Below are 27967 nucleotides of genomic sequence, written 5' to 3' on the forward strand. Positions count from 1 at the left end.
GGGGGTGTGGGTAATTGTTATTGGTTGTTGGGATTGTCTTGTTATTGATACACTCGATATTGTTTTTATTGTTTTTGTTTTGGTGATAGTAAGCATGTGTTTAAGACAATTGTTATTGTTTATTGTTTTGTTTTGTTGGTATTGTTTTTATTAGCAAGTATGTGTTAGGACGTTTTTCGGTAGGATGTTTAAATATAGAAGTAAAGTAATGATGACTTAAGTGGTAGTGGTCCGTGTTTCTAGCATAGATATAAATGGTTTTTACAAGTTCAATGATATCCCTCCGAAAAAAAAAAAAAAAAAAAAAAAAATTGTGATGTACATCAAGAATGAGTTGTTAATATTGACATGCATGGTTCTTTTATTGACATTGCAAAGAAAGGGTGTTCATGCATTTGAAATCTTCAAACGGAAATGGAATCAAGAATATGTAAACAACCCTTATGCCATTGTGTTGTAAGTTCTTAGTTTCTATTTGCATATGATGCTTGTAATCTAGAACTTGCCTGGTTGGTCATGCGTGAATTTTAAGGACAATTGGATTGTGAAGTGATCTTAGGCTTTCTTTGTATTAACCCCAAAGCCTGTTTATCTTAAACAAGCCTAGCCCGTACAGAAAATGATCCCTAGTCTCCCATTTTGAGCCTATAGACGTTTTCTTCGATTAACCGTGAACTAACCTCTTTCCCTTCTGTGAATAAACCCGTTTGGCACCAAGTCCCTCCTTGACACTGAAGAATGGCAAATGAGGCTAAAAGCCTAAGTTGGGGGTGATAAGAAAAAGATGCGGGAAATGAGGCCAAAGGCCTGTTGGGAGTGATCGCAAATATTAAGGGGCAAGATTCAGCATGGATATATATATATTGATATATATATATGTATATATATATAAAAAAAAAAAAAAAAAAAAAAAAAAAAAAAATGATGATCCACGCTGGAGATGGAGGGTCGGAAATGATAGAAAGAATGGTGAATGAAGTTAAAAAGAAGTGTCGAGGAGGGTGAGTCACCGATATCCAAATATTTATCCTACCCGTCCCTAAGCCAATGTTATAAGCCCAAAAAGTCCTAATGTGAAAAAAAAAAAAAAAAAAAAAAAAAAAAAAAAAAAAAATCAAATTGTTCAAAGACGAAGGCATGAAAATAAAGGCAAGCCTATGGTATGTGCACGCATGATATGCAAATTTCTTTGTGAGTGTGAGTGTTCTTCTGTCTCTTTAGTCTTCGTCCCATCTATGTCGTAAATGTGCGTGGGGACATTCTTTGGTCTATGAGAGGGCGTAAGGGTTGTAGGTTTCAAAATAACTGGCTTTCCGGAAGTTGAAATTCATGTGCATAGAGACCCTCGTACTATGATTTTGTCATTAATTGAGGTTGCATAGTGAGTTGCAATTTTTTTCTGAAATGTGCATCTTGTGTCACAAATAGGAGATGGATATGAGCCTAAATATTTTTCTTGGATTGAAAAGTTCGTGCTAGACACACATGCCAAAACCACGTAGTCATCCTTACTTTGCTAAGATGTCGTGTGTTAGTAGCGAGTATCGTTGTAGTTGCTTGAGGACAAGCAAAAGCTTAAGTTGGGGGGTGTTGATGTGCCGCAAATTTTGGCACATTCTATGCCTTTGTGACTAGAAATATTGCTTGTTTTTAAGTATTTTTACATTGTTTCTTATGATATTTTTGTGTTTTATAGGGGTGGTTAACTAAGAACCGGAAATGAGATGAAATCTTTGAAAAACGGACAAATTGGAGCGAAACGACGGTCCGTAACTCATGTTACGGACCGTATCTGTATCCGTAACTCATGTTACGGTCCGTAACCCATGTTACGGTCCGTAACATTGAACCGTAACAGGAGCCAAATTTCCAGAAAGTTTTATGAACTTTATCGGTGTTACGGAGTGATGTTACGGTCCGTAATTCATGTTACGGTCCGTAACGTTTGACCGTAACATCAGCCAAAATTCCAGAGAGTTGCCAAGAAAAGTCACAAGTTACGCCTCCGAAGGACGGACCGTAACACTGGTTACGGTCCGTCGCATGGTGACCATAACAACAAATAGACAAAACGACGAAGCGAAGGACGGACCGTAACCTGAGTTACGGTCCGTAACAATTCAGCACAAGGGCAGTTTTGTCCAGAAACTTGGCGCGATTTTTGGCTGTATAAATACTTAATGTAGGGTTTTAATTGACATTATTCAGATTCTTGTTTTGGAGGCAGAAACCCTAGGTCTTCAGTCTCAAAAGTTGTTGGAGCATTTAAGACAACAACTTCACTTTCATTCCATCTTGTATTTGCATTGTAAGTTCATTATGTTTACTTGTAAGCTTTCTTTGATATCCAAAATTATGAGTAGCTAATTTTAAAGCTAAGGTTGTGATTCCCATGATGGATATTATGTGAATGGGTTTCTATTATTGATATATGCATAATGGGTGTTGGTATTCATTCAGTTTTTGTGATTTAGTGTTGGGTGATGAGTGCAAGCATTATCCTAAGCCATTATAGTAATTGTTCTTGGAAAAGAAAATTAGTATTGGTAAAATTGAATGACAATGACTCGAGACGTTAACCCTCGTTTAATAGACTAACTTAGGAATGAGAACAAGTCTAAATTGGCATTTTTGGTCATTCTTCAGTTGCAACTCTTTTACATTCGGAAGAATCATGAAGAGGTAATACGACTTAACTGTTGGAAAACATTAAGAAGTTCTTAAGAGACCAAGTGCATATTCACAACAACAACCATTAGAAGTATATCACATTGAAACCTAAAACATAATATCTAATCAAATTGGGGAACACAACCTTAGTCTCTATTTCGCATTAAATACAATTTCGGTAAAGTACTTAACTACATTATTCAACAACTCTTTCAAACTATTAGGAATAGGATTAAAGCATTTAAAGATTAGTATCACGTCCGATTAGTACTCTGTTCTCTCCATATTCCCTGTGGGATTCGACCCCAACCTTGTTGGGTTACTATATTTGACAACGTCCGCTTTACGCCATTAATAGGTGTAATTTGAGCGTATCACTTTTCCATCTTTATACTTATAGTATTTAGCTAGTGCTCTTGTATAACCAGACCAGATACTGTGGTGGTTTATGATTACTTCCGCATTTATTATATATTTAGATGACGAAAGCTTCATTGCTTTATTTTCTTCCTTATATATATATATATATATATATATATATATATATATATATATATATCGAGTTTGTGAATGTTGAATTAAGGGTTCGCCCGCTGAGGTAGGATAGGTAGGTGCCCGCGCAACCTTGTGAAATTGGGTCGTGATAGAATAACAGTTAATGTTGAGGGTGTGTTGAGGTGGATGTACTTGGTGTATTTGAAAGAAGGAAGTGTTGTATACAAGCGTATATGAGGCTGCTCAATTATATATCTTTAAATGTTGTGAATATGAGTTTACAGAGGATCATATGAGGTTATTATGTTAACTATTGGCTGAGGACTTTGTGGTGATGATTAAGATATAGGAAAAATTCAGTTACTTGGAGTCCCTGGATTACAAACGGAGTAGAATATGTGTTGCACAAGTCAAATCAATTTTACAAAATTATCACGTGTCAGTTTGTCATTACATTTGGCAAAACACCAGCAAAAGAACAACCGCGTGTCATTTTACATTTTTAGCATATTTTCAAGGAAATACAAGAGTATTTACTTATTTTCATTTATGTTTTCTCCAAAAATAGTTAATTACAAGTTATTATGTTTAAGCATTCGCAATCCATCATCATTTAGTGTTCTACTCCGTCAAAGTCGAGGGATTTTAATTAATCAAGTAATAAGTAGTTTATTTTGGCTGAATTAAGTGTTAAAATAGAGTTTAATCATGTTTTGGGGAATATAGCTTGGTTCTAATTAAAACAATCTGAGACAAATGAAAATACTTCTATTTTACACTTATGGTATTTAAAAGTTTCCTAAAAAATCGTATATATACCACATATATACGTATGTATACACTGATGATATACATTACGTATATATGGGAAATATACACAAGAATTGGGCCCTATTCTTTAAATTTGGCCGGGTCAAGCCTAAAAGGGACTGACCCGGCCCGCTCCCTTTTAAAGCCCCCATCCTCTTTATTTCTTGGGAGAAGGGCCTGATTTGCCCCTCTACTATTGGAAATAGTTCACATTTACCCCTGTTATACTTTCGGCCCATTTTTGCCCCTACCATTACCTAAGTAGCAATATTTGCCCCCGTTTGGATGGCAGTCCACCATGGCAATTAAACTTTCACGTGGACTGACATTCGGATGAGGTGGCATGCCACGTGACATGCCACCTCACCACCCTCTCCCCTCTCCATTTCTTTCTTCTACAAACAAACAAAGCCACCTCCAACCACCATTGAAGCCACACCCCACCACCATCTCCCCCAACAATTATATCTTCTTTTTCACTAACCCATCTCACCGGAATCACCATAACCGCCACTACTATCACTTTACCCGGATACTGTCCATTTATCTAATTCCAACCCAAAAACCTCACAACCATTAAAATTCTTAAAACCCATTTGACAAATTTGAAGATACTTTTAGATAAAAAGTTTAAATATTTCAATAATATAAAAGAATGTCTTTTAACTCTTGTAAGCATTAACATCATTGCTAATCTTTCTGCTAAATCTTTACGATAATGTGAAAGTTTAAGAAAAAGGGTTTCATCATTGTGTGAAAATACAACATTTGGGTATTGAATGCCTGAAACGTTTGAAAATAAAAGGGTTATTTTGAATGAATTTGAGGGCGGCGGTGGGAAGGTTGGAGGTGGCTTTGGTTGGAGGTAGAAAAAAAAAATGGAGAGGGGAGAGAGTGGTGAGGTGGCATGGCACGTGGCATGCCACCTCATCCAAATGTCAGGCCCCGTGGAAGTTTAATTGCCACGGTAGACTGTCGTCCAAACGGGGGGAAAATATTGCTACTTAGGTAACGGTAGGGGCAAATTTATGCCTAAAGTATAACGGGGGGTAAATGTGGACTATTTCCAATAGTAGAGGGGTAAATCAGGCCCTTTTCCCTTATTTCTTTCCCATTAACAAAAGGGTAACAACCACCAAACGGGCAGAACCCTACAGCCCTATGTACCAACGCACACCTTGTTTTTCTTTTGAATTTGGCAACAAATTGCTGTCTAGCTTCCTTGGTATGTTTGGATTTTTGAAAATTCAAACGGTCCTTGGCTTCATACTTGGGTTCTATAAATAGAGACCTTCCTTTTCATTTTAAGGGGGGGATTTTTTCAGAGTTCTGAGGCCAAAATTTCTGGCCTTTGCACCTCAAAAGGTTTTTGATACCTCTTAAGGGCAAGAACACTTAGAAACCCGGCTAAGCCATTGAGTTTCGAGGACGTTCTCGCTCGAATATAATTTTTGGAAGTCGTTTCCGCTAGTCGGAAATCGATTCGTGTGAAAGATGATTCATCGACGCTCGTTGCTCCCGTCGCTGCTCAAAAAAGGGTAATCCTCTTTCTTTTCATTTTATTTTATTTATTTATTTATCTATCTATTTTCGGCCCTGTTGGTTTGAATTTTGTAAATGAAGTAATTCTAGCTTTGTGTAGAATAAGTTCTAGGATTTCTTTTCTGTAGCTATTGAATATCATGTGGTAGTACGAGTTGTTTGGATGAAAATTTTAGTTTATGTAAGAAACACATGACTGCTTTTCTGTTGCTGGTTTTAAACTGTTATAACAAAGCCCGAATGACTCCTAAAAGTGTTCCTACTTTTGATATACTGAAGGGGTAATCAAGTGACAACCAAGTTTTCAATTTGTTGAGTTTTAGAGAATATTTTGTGAAGAACTCTGCTAAGTTAGATCAGTTTCTTCGAGTCGAATAGTATTTCTCTTTCTAGTCCCCTTCCCTGACTTGTCTGAGGAAATAAAATGACGATTAACTTGGTTGTTTAAAGTTTTCATTCTTTATTTGAGGTGTTGACTTCTTCTAGATTTACAGGTCGATAGAGTAGTGAGATTCACCACTTTAGAACCGAGAATGTTCCGTACTTCGTTTAACTTGAAACTTGGATTTACCTCCTCCATATTACAAAGCCATAAGCATGCTTCCTTTATTTGGTTCTGCCTAGTTTTTGTGTTTGATCTCAACTGACCCTAGAAACTTGTAAGTTCATCAATATGATAAAGTTTGTTTCTATCAAAATCAGTAAGGTTCAGCTTTGAGTTAATCACTATGTTGTTTTTTTTAGTTTAATCAATATGTTGTTCCCTTTCTGTATATCTGGTTCCTTTGAAAACCAGATGGTAGTAGCTGAAATGATTTAATTCCCATATCAATACTCTTCTTTAACAAGCTGATTTGTAAACTCTTTTGAGATATTTGCAACCCAAAGTAATAAGCTTGAGAGATTTCTTTTGACATGATTGATATTGTGAACCTCTTTGTTGTTGCTTAAAATTGAGTACCTCTTTGTTGTGGCACAAAATTGAGAACCCAAACAGATTTGTGTACTTCTGAGATGCTGACCCTTGTTTGCCATTCTCCTGTAATGACTTTTGCTTAGCATGCTATTTTAATAAGTTAATATGGTGAATTATTATGAAGAATGGAATGTTCTTCTCTTGTGCTTAAGCATTCCTTGGTCTGTCCACTAAATGAACACATCAGTGAAAACATGTTCTTCCTAAAAAAGAATTTGATTAAGTTCCCCCTTATTTTGGACATACAACTTAGGGATTGGGAGTCCAGCACTGTTAACAGAGGATGAAGGAAAACGATTTTAATTTGAACTTTGTATGACCATTTGGCCACTAGTTTTAGTTCTTTAAATTTGCATAAGTTGTCCTTGCTTTTCCTTTACTATTTGACTAAATTATACCAAGTTAATGAGAGAGTTCTGGGAATTGCTTAAACTAATTTGAGTATGGAGAATCACTGGATTTTTAGGGACTCTTGGTTGGTGTGAAACTATTGATAAATTGTGGCCCTGCTGGTAGCAGCCATAATCTGAGTGTTCAGTGAGGATCATGACCTTCCCTCTTTGCTGTACCTCACCCAGCATAAGCCTATGAGTCTCCATGAACCTGTGTCTTTAGAACAACATGACATACTTGTTTAAACCAACCAATTGCAGAGCCGTGGTCCACTTTTTTTTTTTAATAAACCTGAAATATGTTTACTTAGTGTCAGTCTAACTGTATAGCATGCTAAATAGTTGAGGGATGTGTGTTGAGACTCAGTTGTTGCATAAGTTCTATTCAAGAGTTTAGCAAAGAGGTGACACTATTTTGTTAGTAGTTTCCCTGCGAAAAATATACAAACAAATGACAGTTTTTTTTAGATTTAGATTAAAATTAGTTGTGTTTGATTTTAAGAGTTCATCCTTGATTGTTTTAGGTTGTTGTGTGTTGCTTAAATGACTGAGTGTCCTTCAAAAACTCTTAGCTTGCCCACACATGTTCAGAATAGAATCTGTACCTTATAAGGGTTTAAGCATGTTCTATTTTAATTCATGGGCTGCATTTTGTTCTTACAAAGTTTTGATTGGTGGTTGAGATGTCAAGGCAAGCTTTGGGTTCGGTTTAGCCTCCTCCGATAGCTTGCCATGCCTAAGGTTCTAGAAACCTTCTGAACTTGCACGGCGTTGGAAGATATGGTGGTGGTAGCCCTCTTTGCTGTCCTATCTTTCAACTCCTATGCTTAGTCTAATGGTCTAGATCAATCTTTAAGCTCAAACTACTCCATATGATTTGACTGCTAAGCAATTCTTTTAAGTTAGTTTGCTTGTTAAAAGATATGAAAGGCTTGGTACTCATCCTTCACTTCTCTTTTCTTTGCATGACTTGGGGAAATTTCCCAAATCCCAAATGTTTCCTGAGTTACTGTTGAGTCTTGGAGAAATCTTCTACACTTCTGAGGCCTTCTAAAGGAAGCTGAGATTGGATAAGTAGTGCTTACTGGCTCGCTGCACTCAGAGCTAAGTTTACCCTACATCCTTTGAGCCATTCTTGCTTTTATGTATTGTCTCTGTTAATCTCTAAACTACTATGTCACTATAGTGTTATTCTTAAGTTGACTGCTACTGCTGTTCTGCCTATTGTGGGTTGCTATTACTGTTTTGGCTGAGTTTAGCTGAAGCATTGCTGCATTTTTTTGAAGACGAAAGGTTTTACTTTTGAGTAAGTTTGCTTGCTGCTACCTGGTTCACAATTGTGGAATCTTATGGCAAGTGATAACTGCATTTTGAGGCAAGCAAGATGTTGCATCTTGAGCCCAAAATGATGCTGCATTTTAAAAGCAGTAGATACTGTAATTGTTGCCTTGGTGAGAGTGTTGCTGTCTCTTAGAAGGCTAAAACTGACATCCTTTATTGCACTGCTTGCTGTTTATTTTCTAGACTACTATGTTTACTTATTGCGGCCTTCAAATGCACATTATCCCTGCCATGTTGGGCTGGTAAACTACTGTTTTTAGAGCAGTTGGCTGCTACATATTACTACTTTTAACTGCTACCTATTTGTCAAGACCCATTTTAGGACCGCGCGGGCACCTACCTTTCCCACCTTGGTAGGCGAACCCTTTCATCAAATAACATATCAATTAAATAAAGACGAATCATTTAAACCAATTGATATTTAGAACTTACGGCGGAACGTTATAAAATATTCAATAACCTCAATAATTATGTGATTACAACAGTTACATGATTACAGACTCGATCCAACTTCCCATTATCTGGTCTAGACTAACACAAGAGCGACTAATGATCTCAGATTACCACTACGTTCTTACACTCAACCTCCATCCCGGAATGAAATGGGAGGAGGCCTTCCAGATAGGCACCGCACATTCCTGCTTCATATCACAATCAACTACCTGAAACAATCTACACCCAAAAAGGCTGTAGCAAGTGCAATATCAGTACAAAACACGCGTACTGAGTAAATATCATAAGCCGACAATGGTTAGTAACACATATCAGTAAAAGAATTCACAGATAAACATGATAACAACCCAATCAAGTCGTACGTCTATCTACCACACACTGTACATCAATACTGTTTAATCATTAACTTCACTCTAATAATCACCAGCCAATCTCACAACAATCTCGCAACTCCCATATCATTAAATCATTCATTTTAGACTAGTAGTCAACTCATCATTAAGACACCCGTTATCCTACATCACATAGAGACTAAATATATAGCTAATCTTACGGACGGTCTATGGGATACCTCAACAAGTTCAATCAGTAATTCTGAATCTAAGCACACGTCATTGCTTAAGTATGGCATCTAATCCCAATGTGCCAAGTCTCAATAAATCAATCCGAATCAAATATCACAAGTAAACACCGAATCATCTCAAACAAGCCATAATGCAATGCAATGCAAGATGTATCAATGCAATGCAATGCAAGATGTATGATTTCAATGCCATGCAATGCAAATAAGGTGTACACATGTACTCCGAATGGAAATATCGACGTCCTCTGCAGGGCACAACCCAAAGGTGACCCCGCGAAGTCTAAAGCCACCCGTCCCGATCTTGCCCAATCGACAGACAAAGCTCATGGGGAGTCTCACCGGTGATTCACTCTGGAGACCACGAGTCCATGCACTAACAACTATTCCGGGATATCATCGGAATCGGCCATGCAACAACGATGCTGGAATAGATCATCGGACATTAGCCATCTCACAATCACTCAAGTAAAAGAGTCTGTCAAATATCAGTCTCACACAATCAATGATTCCGGAATTGAACCTCGGACATCGACCTTCTCACAATCACTTAAGTAAAGAGTCTATCGAAATATCAGTTTACTCAATCAACGATACCGGATCATCGCCGGGTATCGGCCATGCATCATGAATGTGTGAGAATGTATGCAATGCGTATATCAACATCGACAATCAAGTTCAATATCACAAGTACCAACGAAGGGGTACGCCGACAATGTATCATATCACAATACCAACAATGGTATGCCAACAATATATCAATATTACAAGTACCAACAATGGTGTGCCAACAATATATCAATATCACAAGTACCAATAGAGGGGTACGCCAACAATGTATCATATCACAATACCAGCAGTGGGTATGCCAACAATATATGCATATCACAATACCAACAGTGGGTATGCCAACAACGTATCTATATCACAATACCAACAGTGGGTATGCCAACAATATATCTATATCACAATACCAACAATGGGTATACCAACAATATATCGGAACCACAAATACCACAGCAGGTATGCCAATAATATATCCAAACCAAGACGGATAACAGAATCTAATCTCTATCAACAACTCATGGCATCAAGCCAATATAGTAGAACAGTCAAACACAGCACAACAGGTCAATCAATCGATATACATTATTACCACTTCCTTAAATCAGCTTATTAGCTTAGAACACGAGTCTCACCCTACACTTAAAATCCCTCGTCACAACTCATTTAGGACTCAATCACAATCGTTGGTACATTTTATCCTCCCATTTATCCACTAGATTCACTATTAATGGCATAACACAAGTAATCACATATTACGGGAAATTTTCATCATTAGGCACAAAAATAAGTTTCGTCCGCTACTCTCAAGTCACATAAATCCACCGATATTCAAGAAAAACCACATCAAACAACCCAAGGAATCCAGAAGCCACAAGACGGAACAAACAAGTTACAGAACAATACCATCCTAGTATTCCATCCCAAATCTCCGATTTCCTACACATGCATTCTCCGTTCCTTCTAATACAAAAAATATGGGAAACTAACCGGAGTCTACCGAAGGGAAAGCCATAACCTACTCTCGGGTACCGAACAAAGCACGAACCTACACCTTGCCTTGTCTTTCGAAGTGTCTCCAAATAATCAAACTCTATCACATATGAATTATATATAAGAAACCATGAATAATGATACCCATATTGGCTACTTTCTATTCGGGTCAAATTCCAACCCTTAATTTAGGAAAAAGGGGTCTTAAGGGCAAAACGAAAATTTTATGACCAAATTACCAAATTCAATACCAAAAGGTCAAAACCCCTTACTTTTTTTTTTGGTAAGTAAACAAATTGTATTAACCAAAATTGAGAATTACAAAGCCAAATAGGTATAGACCACCTATTTCCAGAGTTTGAAAGACTACAGCGACCTATGACCACGTAGTGTCATGGCTGCTACTACATTTACATACTAGGTGTCCTTCTATCACTAATACAATCTACACAATTCAAGCAAAAAACAAAGAAACTAGGCAAAGCTAAATGGGTCGTTACATCGTGCATGGTTGAGTGTCAACAGTGGCTGATGCCACTTCTTGAGTGTCCTTCCCTGGATATGAATATGAACTGCAACCTCTCTGCAAACTCTATCCAATTGAAATAGTCCCTTCTGGAATCGAATGTCATTCCTCTCTCTCCATATGATAGCAACACACATAGCAAACACAGAGCTGATAATTGCCCCACTGCCAGACTTCATTTTGGCGTAGCTGCAGACCCATTTCACTTCATCTTGCCACTTCTCGATAGCTCTATGGAAACCCAACCAACCGAGCACCTTTTAAAAGTCGCTTGGTAATAGGACACCTAAAGAACAGTGTGACTGCCTATTTCCATTGCAACCGCGTAAGGCACAATGTCGGGGACATGGATGCCAAACTCGAGGAGTCGCTCCACCGTTGCTAGCCTTCTCAAGATTGCCAACCAAAGAGTAAACTTGTGTCCGGGGTGTATGTTCTAGTGCAAGGCAATGCTCTTCCATGGCACTTTCGTAGTTGAGGAATCGCATAGATATACGTTTGATGGAGAACTTCTCCTTTATTACAAACATGCTAGTTTAGTACCAAAGTCCCTTGTAGACTAAAGAGATCGTAAAACATACTCTCTTCGCGTCAATAGTTTTCCTTTTACTACCCATGTAGCTGATTTTGGAATGGTGCAAGCATCCACTGATTCATGCTTCAAATAATAGCAGTGAATCCATTTAATCCAAAGACAATCCTTCTTCTCAGATATGGCCCAAAGTTGCTTCACTACCGCTGCTTTGTTCCATAGACATAAGTTGATTACATTTTGACCCCCTCGTTTGGGGTGACAGGTCCTGTCCCATGAAACAAGAGCTTTCTTAGATAAAGCAGCAGTTCCCGTCCATAAGAAGGTTCTGCACACGGCTTCAATCATTTTCATAACTTTCTTTGGCAGGACAAAAATCTGAGCCCAATAGGTTTGCATACCAAAGATCACTGCTTTTATCAACTGCAGCCTGCCAGCATAAGAGAGCAATTTAGATGACCAGCACTTAATTCTATCCGTAATCTTCTCCACCAGTGGAAGGCATTGACTGATAGTAAGTTTCTTAGATGATAAGGGAACGCCCAAGTATTTAAAGGGGAGTGTTCCTTCCGTGAAGCCCAAGGTGCTAAGTATCTCGCTTCGTGTCATCTTTTACCCGTACATATAGACGGAGCTTTTTATCAAATTGACCGGGAGTCCAGTAGGCAACGAGAATCCGGAAAATGCTTCTTGAGTAACTTGATAGAAATATCAGCCTTCGGAGAACATCAATAAATCATTTGCAAAGTAAAATGTGGACCACCCCTAGTCGTTTGCACCGAGGATGGTATTTGAATAGTGGATTTGAAGCAAGTAAACTGAACTCCCTTTGTAGGTATTCCATAGCAATCACAAAGAGGCAAGGTGACATGGGATCACCCTGTCGAAGTCCTCTTTTCCCCTTGAAAGGCTTTGTTAGTGCACTATTTATAACCAATGCATAAGAGATTGAAGAAATACATTCCATAATCCACTTAATAAACTTATGTGGAAATCCAAGTTCAGCCAGCATATGATGTAAAAAGCTCCATTCAATGGAGTCATAAGCCTTCCTCAAATCTACTTTCATAACACATCTAGGAGATAGTCCCTTCCTAGTGTACTATTTGAATAGTTCATGACTAAACAAAATATTATCAACAATGCTCCTACCTTCAATGAATGCAGATTGAGAGGGGCTAACGATGGTACCAATAACAGACTTGATCCTATTAGTAAGGACTTTAGTAACAATTTTATAAAAAGTAGTGCAACAGGCTATAGGCCTGTAATCCTTTACTTGCGGGATTTGGAATTTTAGGCACTAGGTGAGGGCGTGCCACCGAAGGCTTGTAACATTTTTCCGCAGTGAAAGAATTCCTCGTAGCTCTCTTTTTGCATGTCCTCTTTAACTACCTCCCAATTCCCGGGAAAGAACTCTATAGATAGCCATCTACACCAGGAGCTTTATCAGCGAGGCATCTCCTTTATGGCACTTAAGATCTCCGGGCCGGGCCATCGGTATGATCAAGGCACATTTCTGTGCATACGATAGACAGGGTCCATTCCTGATGGTAACTGAATTAGGACAAGGAAGTTCTGTAGCAGCAAAGAAAGACCCATTAAGTTTGTGAAGAATGAGAGGAATTCAGCTTCTATTTGTACTGGATCAGTAAGCTTGTTGCCATTTGCATCACAGATGGAAGTAATGGCATTTCTACTTGATCTAATCTTACACTGAGCATGAAAGTACCCTGTATTTACATCCCCACACGTAATCCACTTTCGGACTTTGCTCGTTGCTTGTTCCTCTACATTGCTCCATTTTTGAAATTTCTACAAGCAAACTTTTCTCGCTCTACCAACACCGATTTGGGTGGTTAATGAGAGTCCTCGTTATATCAAGCTTCTCGTCTAGTAAATAGCCTCTTCTCATACGAGGCCAAATAAGTATTCAGCCCTTTTAAACTCCCCTTCAAGCATTTTAACTTCCTCCACAATTTAAATATATTTGTACCATCATGGTCTTGGGCCCACACATTAGATAAGATAGCTGCAAAATCAGGGTGGTTCATGATAAGGTAAACAAGCTTTGAAAGGTTTAGGATGAATATTAACTTGGGGTCTAAAACTGATAAGAATGGGAGAGTGGTCGACACACCGGTTCGTGAATTCACCCTCCACATGCCCATATGATTGAGCCACCGAATATTTCCAAAACCCACTAATTTTTGAATATACTCTACTATTGTCCTGCTGCTTATTACAAAAGGTGAAATGCCATCCGGTTGATTTCAAAGGGGATTAGTTGCAATGCATCAATGCAATCCCGAAATTCCTGTGTCTCAGAGTGAGTAACTGGGGACCCAAGTCTATCCTTAGAAGAAAGAACATTATTGAAATCACCACTAATAAACCAGGGCCCTTGAATTGAGGAACCAATCTGAACTAAATCCCTCCCTCCATAAAATTTGTCTCTCCTGAGCATCATTTTTTGCATAAACTACAGTGGAAGAGGTACTAACGCCAGTAGTAGTGTTCTCAACCTTACAATGTATACACTGTTTGGTGACCACAAGAATATGCACTTGCACATGAGGTCTCCATAATAGCCATATTCTCCCATTATAGGCCATTAGATAGTTGCAGCAGTGGTTCCACCCTTGTGCAAGTTTCCTCAGAATATTTTGTGACTTATATTGTTTTATTCTCGTTTCAAGACAAACTCCAATAACATCAACTTTATACTTCGCAGAAGAGTCTTACCTCTTTTTCGTCTGTGGCCGATTCACCCCTCTAATGTTCCAAGTCAGTAGTGATCAGCGGGATGAAGTGGCAATCCTCGGATTACCACTGTGAGTACCGAGAAGAGGCAACCGCAAAGACGTCAAATGTATTAGTAGTCACAACATTGGCCATCGGCATTTCATTCAATGCTTCCATCTGGACAATTTTAACATGTTCACCAGGTCCTCCTACGGTGGCACCAGTTGAATTATTAACAGCCGATTCAGTAGACACTACAGCTTTCACTTGGACTGTAGCCTGGTCACTAAGTTCTTCTCTGGTGGCACCAGTTGGATCAGCAGCAGTAGGGTCTTGTGCACTAGGGCCCTACTTTAATCATAGGAATGCTCAATTAATTCTCAAAATCATCATTTACATGAAACCCCAAATTTGGGTCTAAGAACCCTAACTTTGATTCAAGAAATTCAACTTCATAAAGATGGGTTATTGATAAACCAGCCTAGATGCACATTATCTAGCATAAACAACAATATTAACATCGTTAATTACAATCTAGGAAGTAAATTCATTTTTAGAACTCTTTCATGAAAAACCCCATAAACCCTCCTTTGATTCTAAGAATTCTATGGTTAGAATAAGGATTAGAGACGGTTAAATGATTATGGAGCCAAGAACCTTACCTTAGTGGAGAAATAGGTAGAAAACCCTTCGCCGCCTCTAGCCCTTAGAATGAACTTATAATAAATGGGGAATGTTTAAGGGTTTATGAAATAAAAGGAGTATTCTGATACAGTTATGCCGCTACAGCGGCCATCGTGCCGCCCCAGCGGTACCGCACCGGCAGTGCTCAGACCGCTATGGCGGTCTAGCCTCAAAGTTCTTCACCGCTCCAGCGGCACCATAACCGCCTAAGCGGTGCTGCTGTAGCGTTATTGGTGCCACTGCAGTGGACACCAGCAGATCAGATACTAGAAATTTTTCCCAAGTTTCACCATTTAATCCGATTTTCGACTAGTTCCCGAGGCCATCTGCTCACATACCATACACGTAGACACACGTAAAAACACGCCACAAACGCGCCCGTGGCCTCGGAATTCCCAACAGAGCTCTCGTTGATCGAGTTAACTTTGGGTCAACTCTTTTTCACTTTAAGCCTATATTTCACAAAAGTTGCCCAAATCCCGGTCTAGACACCTCGAAAAGCGTGCCAACGGTCCCCTCGTGTCAAAAATGAGCTAATCACTGCTCGAGCAAGGGCGAAAATACTGAAAAGGCTATAACGACACTGTTGCTACTATCTGGTTATTGCTACATATCAGTCAGTTTTCAACTGTCAGATGCTACACCTGAGTTGCCTATTTTTGTTGTCTCTGATCAGTGGTTACACCTTGATGCTAAGTTGTTAGCATACTCTGTTGTTGCATTTATAAAACTGAAACTGAAGCTACACTTGAGCTATTGTATTTTGGCGGTGCTGCTACAGTCCTTTTGAGCTCCTGCTATGGGCTGTTTTCATTTGGTTGTTGTTATGTCTATTGATTATGTGAGCCACATGTTATGGTTAATATGCTGCGGCACTTAAGATCTCTCCATTGCAGTTGTTTTGAGATGATCTTATTTTAAGGTTGCTACTGGTTGCTGCTGTTCTGTCAATGCTAGAAAGACAATTTGCTGCAGTGTTTTGGTATCCACTGCTACCTTTTGCACAAATAATGCACTTAATTTTTGAATCAATAGTTGTTGTTGCTACACTTGTGGCATTTAGGCAGACAGAGGCTACACTTGGTGCTGCTATACTTTTGTTTTGCATTTGTAAAGTTGCTTGATAGAACTGCAGTTCCTTTGATTCAAAAAATGATCAATGTGATACTTGAAGTGTTCACTTGATACCACTTGTTTGCTGCTGCATTTTGGCCCACTTCTAAGGCCGCTTTGTTGTCGCTATCTCTCGTATCTTCTTGCCGATACAAAGCCAAACTAAGGACATTTGACCTGAATCAACCTGCTATTATGCTTTGGGACCTGTACTGCTGCATTGTGAAACAAAATGGCTGCTTCATTGTGGCCATTTAGCATTTTGGCCAAACAGTTTTACTGATAGGGCATGTGCATTTGGAAGAATAGATACTTCCCTTGAGACTCATCTTGTTATTGCAACTTTAAGATTGTTGTTGTGTGCTCAGTTGCAGAACTTTGGTGAAATATTTTGCTGTATGGTTTGGTCCATTGTGGTTGCCTTTCTAAGAGTAGCTTTTATGGCTTCCTGGCATTTTGCTTAAAAATAAACTGTTTACCATGCTTGGTCTAAAGAATACTGATTGGAACTGGATACAATACTTAGGGCCGATGAAAAAGTATTTAACTTGAGGCCACATTTTTAAAAGAACAAATTTCCATACTTGATGAAAATTTACTGATTTGAATAGATACTTAACTTGAGCATGCCTAGTCCGGAAAGGTTATCTCTCAGTTTAGGCAATGATGATCTCACATTCATGAGGTAGGAACCAACATGCGCTTGGTGAGACAACTAGAATGACCATTAGTTTGTAGCCGCGACATGATTCGGGTTCCTTTTGCCATATTCGGAACCGTGAATCTGAGCCTTCGTAATCAAAGCTCCCATAGTTTGATGCGAGACTGGGGGATATTATATCGATATTCATAAACGTCACCCCACGGGGTGGCGTATCCTTTTTACTAACTCTTTTTATTTCATTTCTTTCAAGGAACATTTAACTAATAAAGGTCCGCAAGATGAGATTCAACAAAGACGAAATGAAGTAAGGTCAAGAGATAGCCCGGATGAAGGACTAGCGGGACATAGAAGAGTGAGGACAAGACTGTTGAAGGATTTGGGCCCGAGGCCATAAAAAGCTAAACTTTCTTTCCCTTCCTTTAGTATAAGTTTTACATTATTTTACTGTATGAATATGCAAAATACATTTGTATAGGTATTGAAACCCTTACAGATTAGAACCTAGGATTCGGGTAGAGGACGTTTCAAAACTGTATTCAAACGATAAAAGAGTTGTATTCCACTTGATTAAAATAAATAAAAGTGAAAGTATTTTGTTTTATTTCATTGCACAAAAGTTGATTATTTCTGAATACCTTTCGATAAGTATATTTTATAATTCGAGAATCTTAAAAGAAGAAAGAAAAGAAATATTTGGGCTAGACCCGACTTAATGAATTCAAATAAGTGGAATTTCCTTCAAAACCCGAGTTTGGGCAGATAGTTCTAAGGATATGGTTGACTGAGGAGATAAAAATGTGGACAATGTATGAATTAAATAAAGGCTGTACATATACATCTACATATATATTTTCCCTTACATACAAACACATGGCATTAGTTTTAGATGGGATATACCCAACATACTATCCTTATAAGTAAAAGGACAAACTATTTTTATCTGCATATCTTAAATCTGAACTCAAAGTACACTTCCTTAAAGGGAATTTGTTTAACTCTTTAAAACCAAAATGATATGCCATGACAGTATTTTTATACAGGAAACAAAACAAAACATAAGCAATTTATACATAATCACACATTGAAGCTCGAAGGTCAACCGTATCCTACGGATCCTTAATACTGGGGTGCCTAACACCTTCCCCAGGGGATCACCAAAAACCCTTACCTAAAACTTTGGATTAAGAAGAATTTTTCACGGTGTATGAATAAACCCTTCAAAACTGGTTTTCCTAATTTCCTAAAAAATTAGGTGGCGACTCTTTTAAACAAAGTCTGAAAGAGCACCAATGATTTCGCAGTAGCTTTTTCTGAGCACTAACCCCGCTCGCGAAAATGTGAACCATTACAGATGGCGACTCTGCTGGGGATTTCGGTTCTAACCATAAGGGTTTCAATATAATGTGATTATTTGTATGAGCTGCTTATGTGTTTACTTTCCCGTATATCTAAACTGTCATTGCATGCATATCATAACTCTGCCACTCGTGGCATTTATTTTACACTTTATTTCAAAGGCGACTGGGCGGAGCAGGCGGTCGATCCTTCACTATAAAACCAAATATTCTTTTGGAACCGTTGAGAGGCGGGGTTGGTTCGTGGTCGTCCAACAGCCCTAACGGTTCAGCCCCAGTAGTCCGCTCGGGTTCCTGGTCTTTTGTAAAAGCCCACTCTAGTGATAACTAACATAGAGCGAGCCGAATCCTTACCGAACTAGAGCATTCATTCCTAGACGAGCCTTGGGTATCTCAGGCCTATCTAAGGCTCATTAAGATTGATTATTTGTTTTGATTGTGAATGTTTATATGCCATTTGAGACTTGCTTGGATTATGTGAAACTAAATATTCCTTCTTATATTAGTTCGATAAATGCTGAATGATTTGCTATGCTAAGATTAAGTCCAGGTTTGCCTTAGAATTAGTTTGAGAACAACATTGCCTAAAAAAGGAGATTAATTAGGTGGTTAATAGAGTCGAAGGATTAAGGGAAGCTCGGAAAAAACTTGGAGTTTCTTGCAACCTGGTTCAGTACAGCCAACTTGAGTTAATGACTGATAATAATAATTGAATCATAGAATTAAGGTGGCACTTGGAAAGATTAAGAGTTGCTTGCAGTCAGGTCCGGTACGGTGCCACCAATAGACAAAAGGGAGTAGTTCGAAAGACTAAGCTTAGAAAGGTCGGAGTTGTTGCAACCCAGCTCGGTATCGCTTGGTCATAATAATAAAAGGAATAGAATTTAGATGGCTAAAAGGGGGGGGGGGGCATTAGTGAAAACTGCTTAAGTTAAAAAGAAGTGAATACATAGCATGTTTACATAGGTTTTTGATAAGACCTGATCCTATTAGATTTACATCATGTATATGCAGCGGTACATCAACACTATATGAGTATATAATAAGTCAACAATGGGATAGAAATCACCATAAGCTTTCATGCTTAGTGTTTAATGGTTTGCGTTATGAACACAAGTGTTCCAGCCCATTAGAATAAATATAAGAGGGCTCATTTCAGCCTTAGGCTAATATAAGAGATAAGTCCCGACGTTAAGGCATTTGTGGGATTGGGCTTGCCAGGCCCACTTACTGGGTTTGTGTGACACTATTTCAATCTGGTATCACTGTATACCCATATACTGTGACGATACACATGTATGCTTAGCGATGTACGAGCAGCCAATCGCAGGCCTGATAATTTCGTTATCTGTCAGATGATCAAAATCCTCTCCGTCCAGTTAGTTCCTTAGGTCGTCTTCAAAAATCTCCCATTCCGACGGAATCCTGAACTATTCTGCCTAAGGCAAAACAAATGCTTCGCTCATTATAACCGATGGACCAATAAAGTTTCCCTTTTGAGATTTTTTGATTTACTCGTAGGGACCACTGAAAGTGTTTTCTTTTAAAAAAGGGCTAAAGTCAAGATCCCTTTTAGCTACAAATAACAAGACATTCATTCGTCGTTCATTCATATTCTACCGCCCACCCACCCTCCCGTGGAGAATTAGTTTCGTATGTGAACTACGCGGCACGATTCTTGTTCCGAAGATACGTAGGCAATCCTACATAAGGGTACGGTCTTCCGCTATTTCAAACTACGGACCCTCAGAACAGATTTGGGGTATGTCTTTGAATCAGTCAAATTCCTCAAATTTTCATTCACGAACAGTCTTGAATTAAGTACCCTAAGGACTGGAAACTGGGGAAACCTGTTCAAATGTTTGACAACTTTGTTCAAAACTCTAAAATGACCCATTTGAATAAACAACTCCTTTCGCGGAAGTCCAGGAAAATTGGGACGCGCCTTACGTGACGTCCCTAAATTGACTAGTTAAGCCCTCGACTCTCTCAACACTTCTTTCAGGGTTCATATTCCCGTCATCGCCAGTCTACCATGACACTTTAAATAGGATCAACACGAGTCAATCACTATCACTAAGGAAATTTTCTGCAAGCACAATGACAAGAAAGTTACATGGGAACGAGCCTCAAGTCAACATCAAGAACTAGGCTAAAAAGGGGTGTGTGACTCCCCAACCAGTCGAAACCCATGTCAACCCCATCTATGCTAAAATGCACAGGATGATCGCCTTTCGAGGTCGCCCTTTCACCAATTCACTCTTAAAGAGCACAAGTGTCTAGTGCATACATAATTCAGCGCTAAGACGATTTCAATCCCTTTTCTTTCGGAGATCAAGGTGACAACGTTTTCAAAGCAATGTGGAAACTATGTCCATGTAAAAAGCCTTATTTATGGATGTGTCACCGACCACATTTATAACTAAGGGGTTGCAAGCCTCTTCTCCCTATGCTCAAATGACGGACACCATTTGTCTCTAATATTAGGCTTAAGTCTTTGGGGGTACATATGGGCTACTCAAATCGCCCGAACCCATCATAACTCATTACTTTCGGAAATCATTCTGATTCGCAAATGCTACCCCAGTCTCACACATAATTCGACACTGGGGCAAAACAGATTCATTTCTTGACCTCACTGCTTGAACTACGCAGTGACCTGACTTCCCGAGGTAGGATAGATAGGCAGTCCTTATAGGACTCGGTCACCTGATTCCTGACATAGTAGGATCCGTAAGCGCTCCTCGAGTTCGATCGTACCAATCAAAAAATCCAAGAAACCCCTACGGAAACCTTAGGGACGCAGAATTCCAAAGTACGAGTAGCGATCAGCCAATACTGATCCTAAACTGGGGCAGAATTTTTGAGAAGACCTCAAACATTCCTTTCACGACAATCGACAAGAGAAGACGATCGACCCAGATCGCACACCGGGGCAGAATTTTTGAGGTCCTCTAAAAAATTCCTTCCCAACAACTTGGCACAAGAGTCAGCCGACATGAACCCTCAACTGGGGCAGAATTTTTTAGAGTGGGTCTCAAAAATTCCAATTCAAGGCGACACAAGGGATTGTCGACATAACTTAGACGAGGGCAAATTGCTACCCAATCAAATCTCTCAAATGTCTAAAACACTTCTAGTAAACATCTTGCCTTTTTTTTCATGAAATCCGAACAAAGTAGGGTGTTATACCCCGCATTTTCAGAGCATGAGTTTGACATGTACCTCATTGTAGTAATGGGATGTTTTGAAATGCACAAGCCATGGAGAGTACGTAACAACGAAGAAAAAGGGTGAATTATGATCTCGTAAGTCGTAATCGGGAAAGAATATTTTGAAACACGGGAACATGGCCATTATTAGTGTAATAAGTGATAAATATCATGTATGGAGAATTTCGAAATATTTCGGGATTGAGCAAATTGAAGAAAATAAGTTCGACGAAAATTTGAGAAAGCGGGACGGATTTTAGTCAACTTTGGAGGCGCATATCTCATAGTATATATGGAGTTTTAAGGTGTTTCAAAATCCTAAAATGAAGTTCGTCGAGTCTAGTTTGTAATGCAACAAACCATTCATTGATAGGACATCGGAGTAGAGAATTATAGACGTTACAAATCGAACCGAAGACGCAAACAAAGCATTCCCGCGCATCGCTACGATCGTAGCCACAGAAGACCGACTTCAGCATTCCGTTTTAAGGGACAAAAATCTTATTTTTTTCAGCACAAAAGTTTCCAATATTTCCAGAAAATTCAGCCATAAAAAGGGCCTCTCATGCCACCTAAAATTGAGGATTTTGAGTGAAATTTCAAGCTACGAAGTACTAATCGGCTTGGCAACGTATAGTCACGAATATAATTTCATTTGGAGTTAGAGGAGCATGGGAACAAGAAAATGTTGAAGAACTAAGTGAAGAAGGTAAGTCTTAATCCTCTTTTCATGTGTTATGAAGGGTTGTGCATGTTGTAGTAAGTGGAAATGATGAAATTCATGAAAATATGGATGTTAGTGTGTGGCCGTGTATAGGTGGTGTTTTGTAGGATGTGGTGAACAAATTTTATTTAGTGTTTTTGGTTGTTGTTGCATGGATTCCATAATGAAAATGATGGTTTAATGATTTAAATGGAAGTTGGAATTGTTTGTAGGTTGTTGGAGAAGATAATGTAATTTTAATATAGTTTTTGTATTATTGTGGTTAAAGTTGTTAATGTGTGGAATGTTGGTGTAGTTTATGAATTTGGAAGAAAGAAATGTATTGTTGTTGTCCCTATGGGAATTGGAAGGTTTCGGGTGACATTGCCCCTTGGTTGGGCCGTTTGAACATTGTGTAGATTGTTTGACGTGTTCTTGAATCTTGTTTGAGTAATTTTGGATTAGTATTTGAATGTGTGTGCATTAGTGTTAGCTTGATAGTATGTGGTTAATTTGAATGAAAATGGAATGTCGTCAAAATATGTAGAAAAGAGTTATTGATGGTAGAATGCCTTTTGAATTAATTGTTGATGTTGTTAGAATGGTTGTTGGTATTGTTGTTGAAGATTTAGCCGAGCTAAATTCTCGGGGTTGTTGAATTTACAGGGGAAATGCTGCCTAAATTTCTGTAAATAAAGTCCTAGCTTAGAATTGGGTTCCTAAGCGCTTATGACTAATGTTTGGTGCCAATGATGTTATTGTAGATTTGGGGAAGCCGAGACGTAAGTTTGGATTAGCTTAGGAAGCGGACAAGGTATGTAAAGCTAACCCTTCTTTCTTTTGGCATGTCTTAGTGGTAAGTAGGCTGTGATACGAGCCTCGGGGTAACTCCGTTCTCAAGATCCGAGCTTATATGCGATTCTTGTTCATTTCTTAATGTTGGCTTTCTTAACGTTGTCGAACCATGATCCTTATGTTTTATAAGATTTGATTTCAAATGTTTCATAAAGACTTTTATTCCTAAAGGGTTCCATAACTACGAACAACCGTAACTTTCATAGACGAGCTCGGATCGCTTCGAAACGTTCGTAGGAGATTCCATAATGGATAAGGTCTCCAACTTTCATAGATGGACTCGAATTGGTTTGATACTCGTCCGTGGGCCCCGAGACTTTCCCTTGTGTAATACTAACGACCTTTGAAAGAATTTGGTGTGATTATAGTCTTAACCCTCGAGCGTCAACTACTTACTTCTCTATCGGGTTGTAAAGACAATTATGCCCTTAATTTCCATAAGCTAATTCATATGATTTGATACGTATCTACGAGTCCTAAAGTTCTATTTGATATGTTCTCGAACGACATTCGGAAGAAACTTGATTTGACTATCGCCTTGTTTTCTTAAATAATGGTTCATTTTGATTATTCTATCGAGTCTTTGAAAATGTTTTAACTGCATATAGTTGCTCACGACTCTGCTCGTGCATTATGTTATTACATCTTTCACCGAGTCCCGGGCCGGTTATGTATCGTGCGCACTATGTTATATTCCGCAGTATGATGTGTCCGGTTCGCCGAGCCCCTCGCTAGAGGGCCGGGTACCGTGTATATTTGGCGTTATGATGTGTTATGGCGTTATGATGTGTTATGATGTGTGACGGGGATACGGAGATATGAAACCTTCTGGTGTGATGCTGTGTTATGGCGCCAACGACGGGCGGGCGACCATAGTTCTAAGAGCCCCATGCATGATTTGTGTTTTTATGAGTAAGCATTTTGATATTCTGGATATTGCATTTACTTTCTGTATTTCTGGTTTTGACTTTGATCCTGTCTACTGTATTTCACGCTTTGTATACTCAGTACATATTCCGTACTGACCCCCTTTCTTCGGGCCGCGTTTCATGCCGCGCGGTACTGCATACTTATTTGGATGATCCACCGCCTTAGGTTCCCGTTCGGTACCGTCTGGAGCGCTCCCTGTTCTCGAGCCTATACTTTGTCCGATTCGTTATTGCATATATGTATATGTTTATTCGACGGGTACGGCGGGGCCCGTCCCGTCATATGATTCTCGTTATTATTCTTAGAGGTCCGTAGACATATATGTGTGGGTTGTGGGTAATCACTTTTCAGTTGTGTCCGTATGATTTGTGTGCTGGACGTCCCCCTGTATTATGACAGCCTTATCGGCTTATGTGTGATGTCATCTGTTGACAGATGCGATCGGGATCTGTACATACATTTGTGACCCCTTTGGGGCGACGTTTCACTCATTCTGAATGTATATGATATTTGCCTATTGTATAAGTTATCCGTATGTTATTTCTCGATTAATAGGGTGTCACGGTGCCCAGGGGCCGGCACTAGTCACGGCCTACGGGGTTGGGTCGTGACATAGGGACACACCTTATGTGACGTCCTGAAATCGGCTATTTTAGCTTTCAATATCAAAACCATTCCTCAACATGTAACGAGCTAAGAAATGACACCGCCAAATCAACATGACGTTGTAAAAGGCATCCATCAAGATGAGGGAATGCCGTCAAGTATCAAGTCTCCATCAAACTGCAGAGGCGCTCGTCATGCTAGACAAAATGGAAATCGAGTCTTCGACAATGACTAGAGATATCAAACAAAGCCTATTTGACGGCACAAGCCGAGTCTACGCCAAATCATTGGTGACTTTCATTGACCACGAGCTCCATACTTGCTCGTCCATCTTAGAAAGGGACGAATACATGCTCACCCACCTTAGAAAGGGATGAATGTTTGATTGTCCATCTTAGAAAGGGACGAATATGTGCTCGTCCACCTTAGAAAGGGGCATATTTGCTCATCCACCTTAGAAAGGAAATATATATTTGTTTGTCCACCTTAGAAAGGGACATGAATGTTCACCTACTTCTACAACAAACAGACGAGGCTCCGTTGTTTTACAAAGCCTTTTTAAGATTATTTTTTGACTAAAGTCGCTGGCAAAGCGACGACATAGCTACTAACCGCTTTCTTTGAGTAAAGATTTTAAGGTAATTGCCGTACGAAAAGGCGTCAGGGTTATGGCCGCATGGACACATCATCGAGGAATCATAAACCATGTCGAACACATGATTTTCGGTATTTCAATTTATCTTTTTCCCGCAAATAGGATTTATTACTTGTTTTTCTGGAGGTGGAACTTATTACTTGTTTAACCGATAAAATGGGTCGCTAATCACTAGAGTGAAACGCTACCCGGTAAAACGGAATGCTAGTCATTATAGTGAGACGTTAATCGATAAAACGGGACGTTAATCATCAAAGTGAAACGCTACCCGGTAAAACGAAACGCTAGTCACTAAGGTGAGACGCTAACCGAAAAAATGGAACGCTAATCAGTGAGGTCAAATGCTAACCAAAAAATGGGATGCTACTCACCAAAGTGAGACGCTACCCAAATGAGAATGAAACAATCATTTAAATTGTTTTGCTGCTCTTTTAAATTAGCTTATCCACCTTTAAGACTTTACAACTACTACATTGCATTTTTCTGCTGATAAGTTTATTTCAGATTTTGCAGTAGTTTCAAAACGCCATAAGGGCGAATGTCTAGCCACGAGGGCTACAAAATGAGCGAAAACGCAATAAGGGCGAATATCCAGCCAAAAGGGCTATAAAAGGATCGAAGCGCCATAAGGACTATCAAAGGATCGAAACACCATGAGGGCAAACACCTGGCCATATGGGCTTACAAAGAACAAAAGGCCATAATGGAAAAATCACCGGCCAATGGGGTCGTAGTAAAACAAAAGACATATCTGACCACTAGCATAAACAACAACAAATGAACAAGAAAAGACATATCTGACCACAAGGGTCATACAAAGAATGAACGACAAAGACCTATCTGACCACAAGGGCCACACAAAGAGCGAATGACAGACATATAAGGCCAAAAAGGTCACAACGAATGAGCGTAAAGACATATTCGACCAAAAGGGTCATGATAAAAATAAAGGGGCATATCCGACCACGAGGGTCACAGCCCACACTATGAACGAAAGAAAGATCATCCAGCCGCAAGGGCCATATCTGTATCTTTTTATTCCTTTCGATTCTTCCATGATTTAAATTCCTTTCAATTCTTTACTTTCCTGTCGCTAAAAGGGCCATTGCACGTATATTTTCTACTGCCGAGAGGACCATGCCAAAAGGGCCATTGCATATTTATTTTCTGCCGCCAAGAGGGCCATGCCAAAAGGGCCATTGCATATTCATTTTCTGCCGCAGAGAGGGCCATGCCGAGAGGGCCATTCATACATTCATTTCATACCGCCGAGAGGGCCATTCATACATTCATATTGCCGAGAGGGCCATTCATCCATACATTCATACACTCATACTGCCGAGAGGGCCATTCATTCATAGATCATCCATACATACTACCAAGAGGGCCATTCATTCATATAAACTGCCACATAGATATATCTGCAATGTTGTCAAGTTTAGGAAGCAGGCGCACAACTGCCAAAAAAGGGAGCCAGCTTGCTGATCTAGACGAATTGCGGAGCAACATGGAACTTTTTCTCAGCAGCAAACCGGGGCAAATTGCAGAAAAGAGGAGTAGACTCTTCGGGCAAGAGTTGATGGTTACCTTTCACCAACATCAAACTACACCCCTGTAGAAGGCATGTAGGTATTTTCTTCAGTATCAAAACCACTCTCTGAAAGAAAAGAGTCATTATCCTAGAGTTTCGTACCCAGTATCTACGTTGGGGCATCATCAGTCTTTTTTTCAAAATCTAGGTGACGACATACTTAAAGTATACGAAATTATGTCCGTACAAAGACTTAATTATGGGTGTGAAGCATGCCACATTCATGGCTAGGAAATTGCAAGCCTCTTTTTCGTACTCAGAAGTTTGTAGTCATCTATCTCAAACCAAAGGTAATTTCCGCATAAGGAATACCCTTTTCTACCAATCGAGTCGAACTACATACGGCCTGATTCGCGAGGGTAGGGATATCACTACAACAAATTGCTCTATCAGCGACGAATAATTTTGTCACTTAAAACTCAAATTTCATCACAAAATACCTTCTGTGACGAAAAATAAATCGTCAACCATTCGTCCCTAAAACATATGTCACTAAATGTATACAACGACAACTTAGTGTTTCGTCGCTAAATAGAGTTGTATTAACCACGAATATATTTTTCGTCCCCAAATGCATAGTATTTATGACGAACAACTTCGTCATGGAAATTATAAAATTTTGTAGGTAATAGAATGTTTTCGTCACTAAAGAGGTTATTAATGCTGACGAAATTGATACGTCACTAACTATTTAGTTTAATTAGTGACGACGTAATTTGTCTCGAAAGTTATATGTACTTCGTAGTTAAATAAATATTATTTCGTCACTAACAACTACCTTTTACATACGAATTCTATTTTGTTGTCCCTAAATGTATAAATTAGTGACAACTTTGCTTTTTTACAATTTCGTAGTTGAAAACGATCATGTCATCACTAAAATTGTTTCTTTTATTGACAAAACAAAATTGTCACTACAAAATGGCATTACAGCGACGATCACAATTGTCATAAAATACAAAGTTAATTTGTAGGTAATA

At 39.1% G+C, this 27967-nt stretch overlaps 1 long non-coding RNA gene across 1 annotated transcript in view; it reads right to left on the reverse strand.

Moving 5' to 3' along the window:
• Positions 1 to 6248: 6248 nt before the first annotated feature.
• The window catches only part of LOC132053566 (uncharacterized), a 28224-nt gene continuing 6505 nt past the window's right edge, over positions 6249 to 27967 (reverse strand). The window contains exon 2 of the long non-coding RNA XR_009414148.1: positions 6249 to 6378. This is a non-coding gene — a long non-coding RNA (uncharacterized LOC132053566). The remainder of the gene's footprint in view (positions 6379 to 27967) is intronic.

The sequence above is a fragment of the Lycium ferocissimum genome, chromosome 4, assembly GCF_029784015.1.
Source record: "Lycium ferocissimum isolate CSIRO_LF1 chromosome 4, AGI_CSIRO_Lferr_CH_V1, whole genome shotgun sequence".
NCBI lineage: Eukaryota > Viridiplantae > Streptophyta > Magnoliopsida > Solanales > Solanaceae > Lycium > Lycium ferocissimum.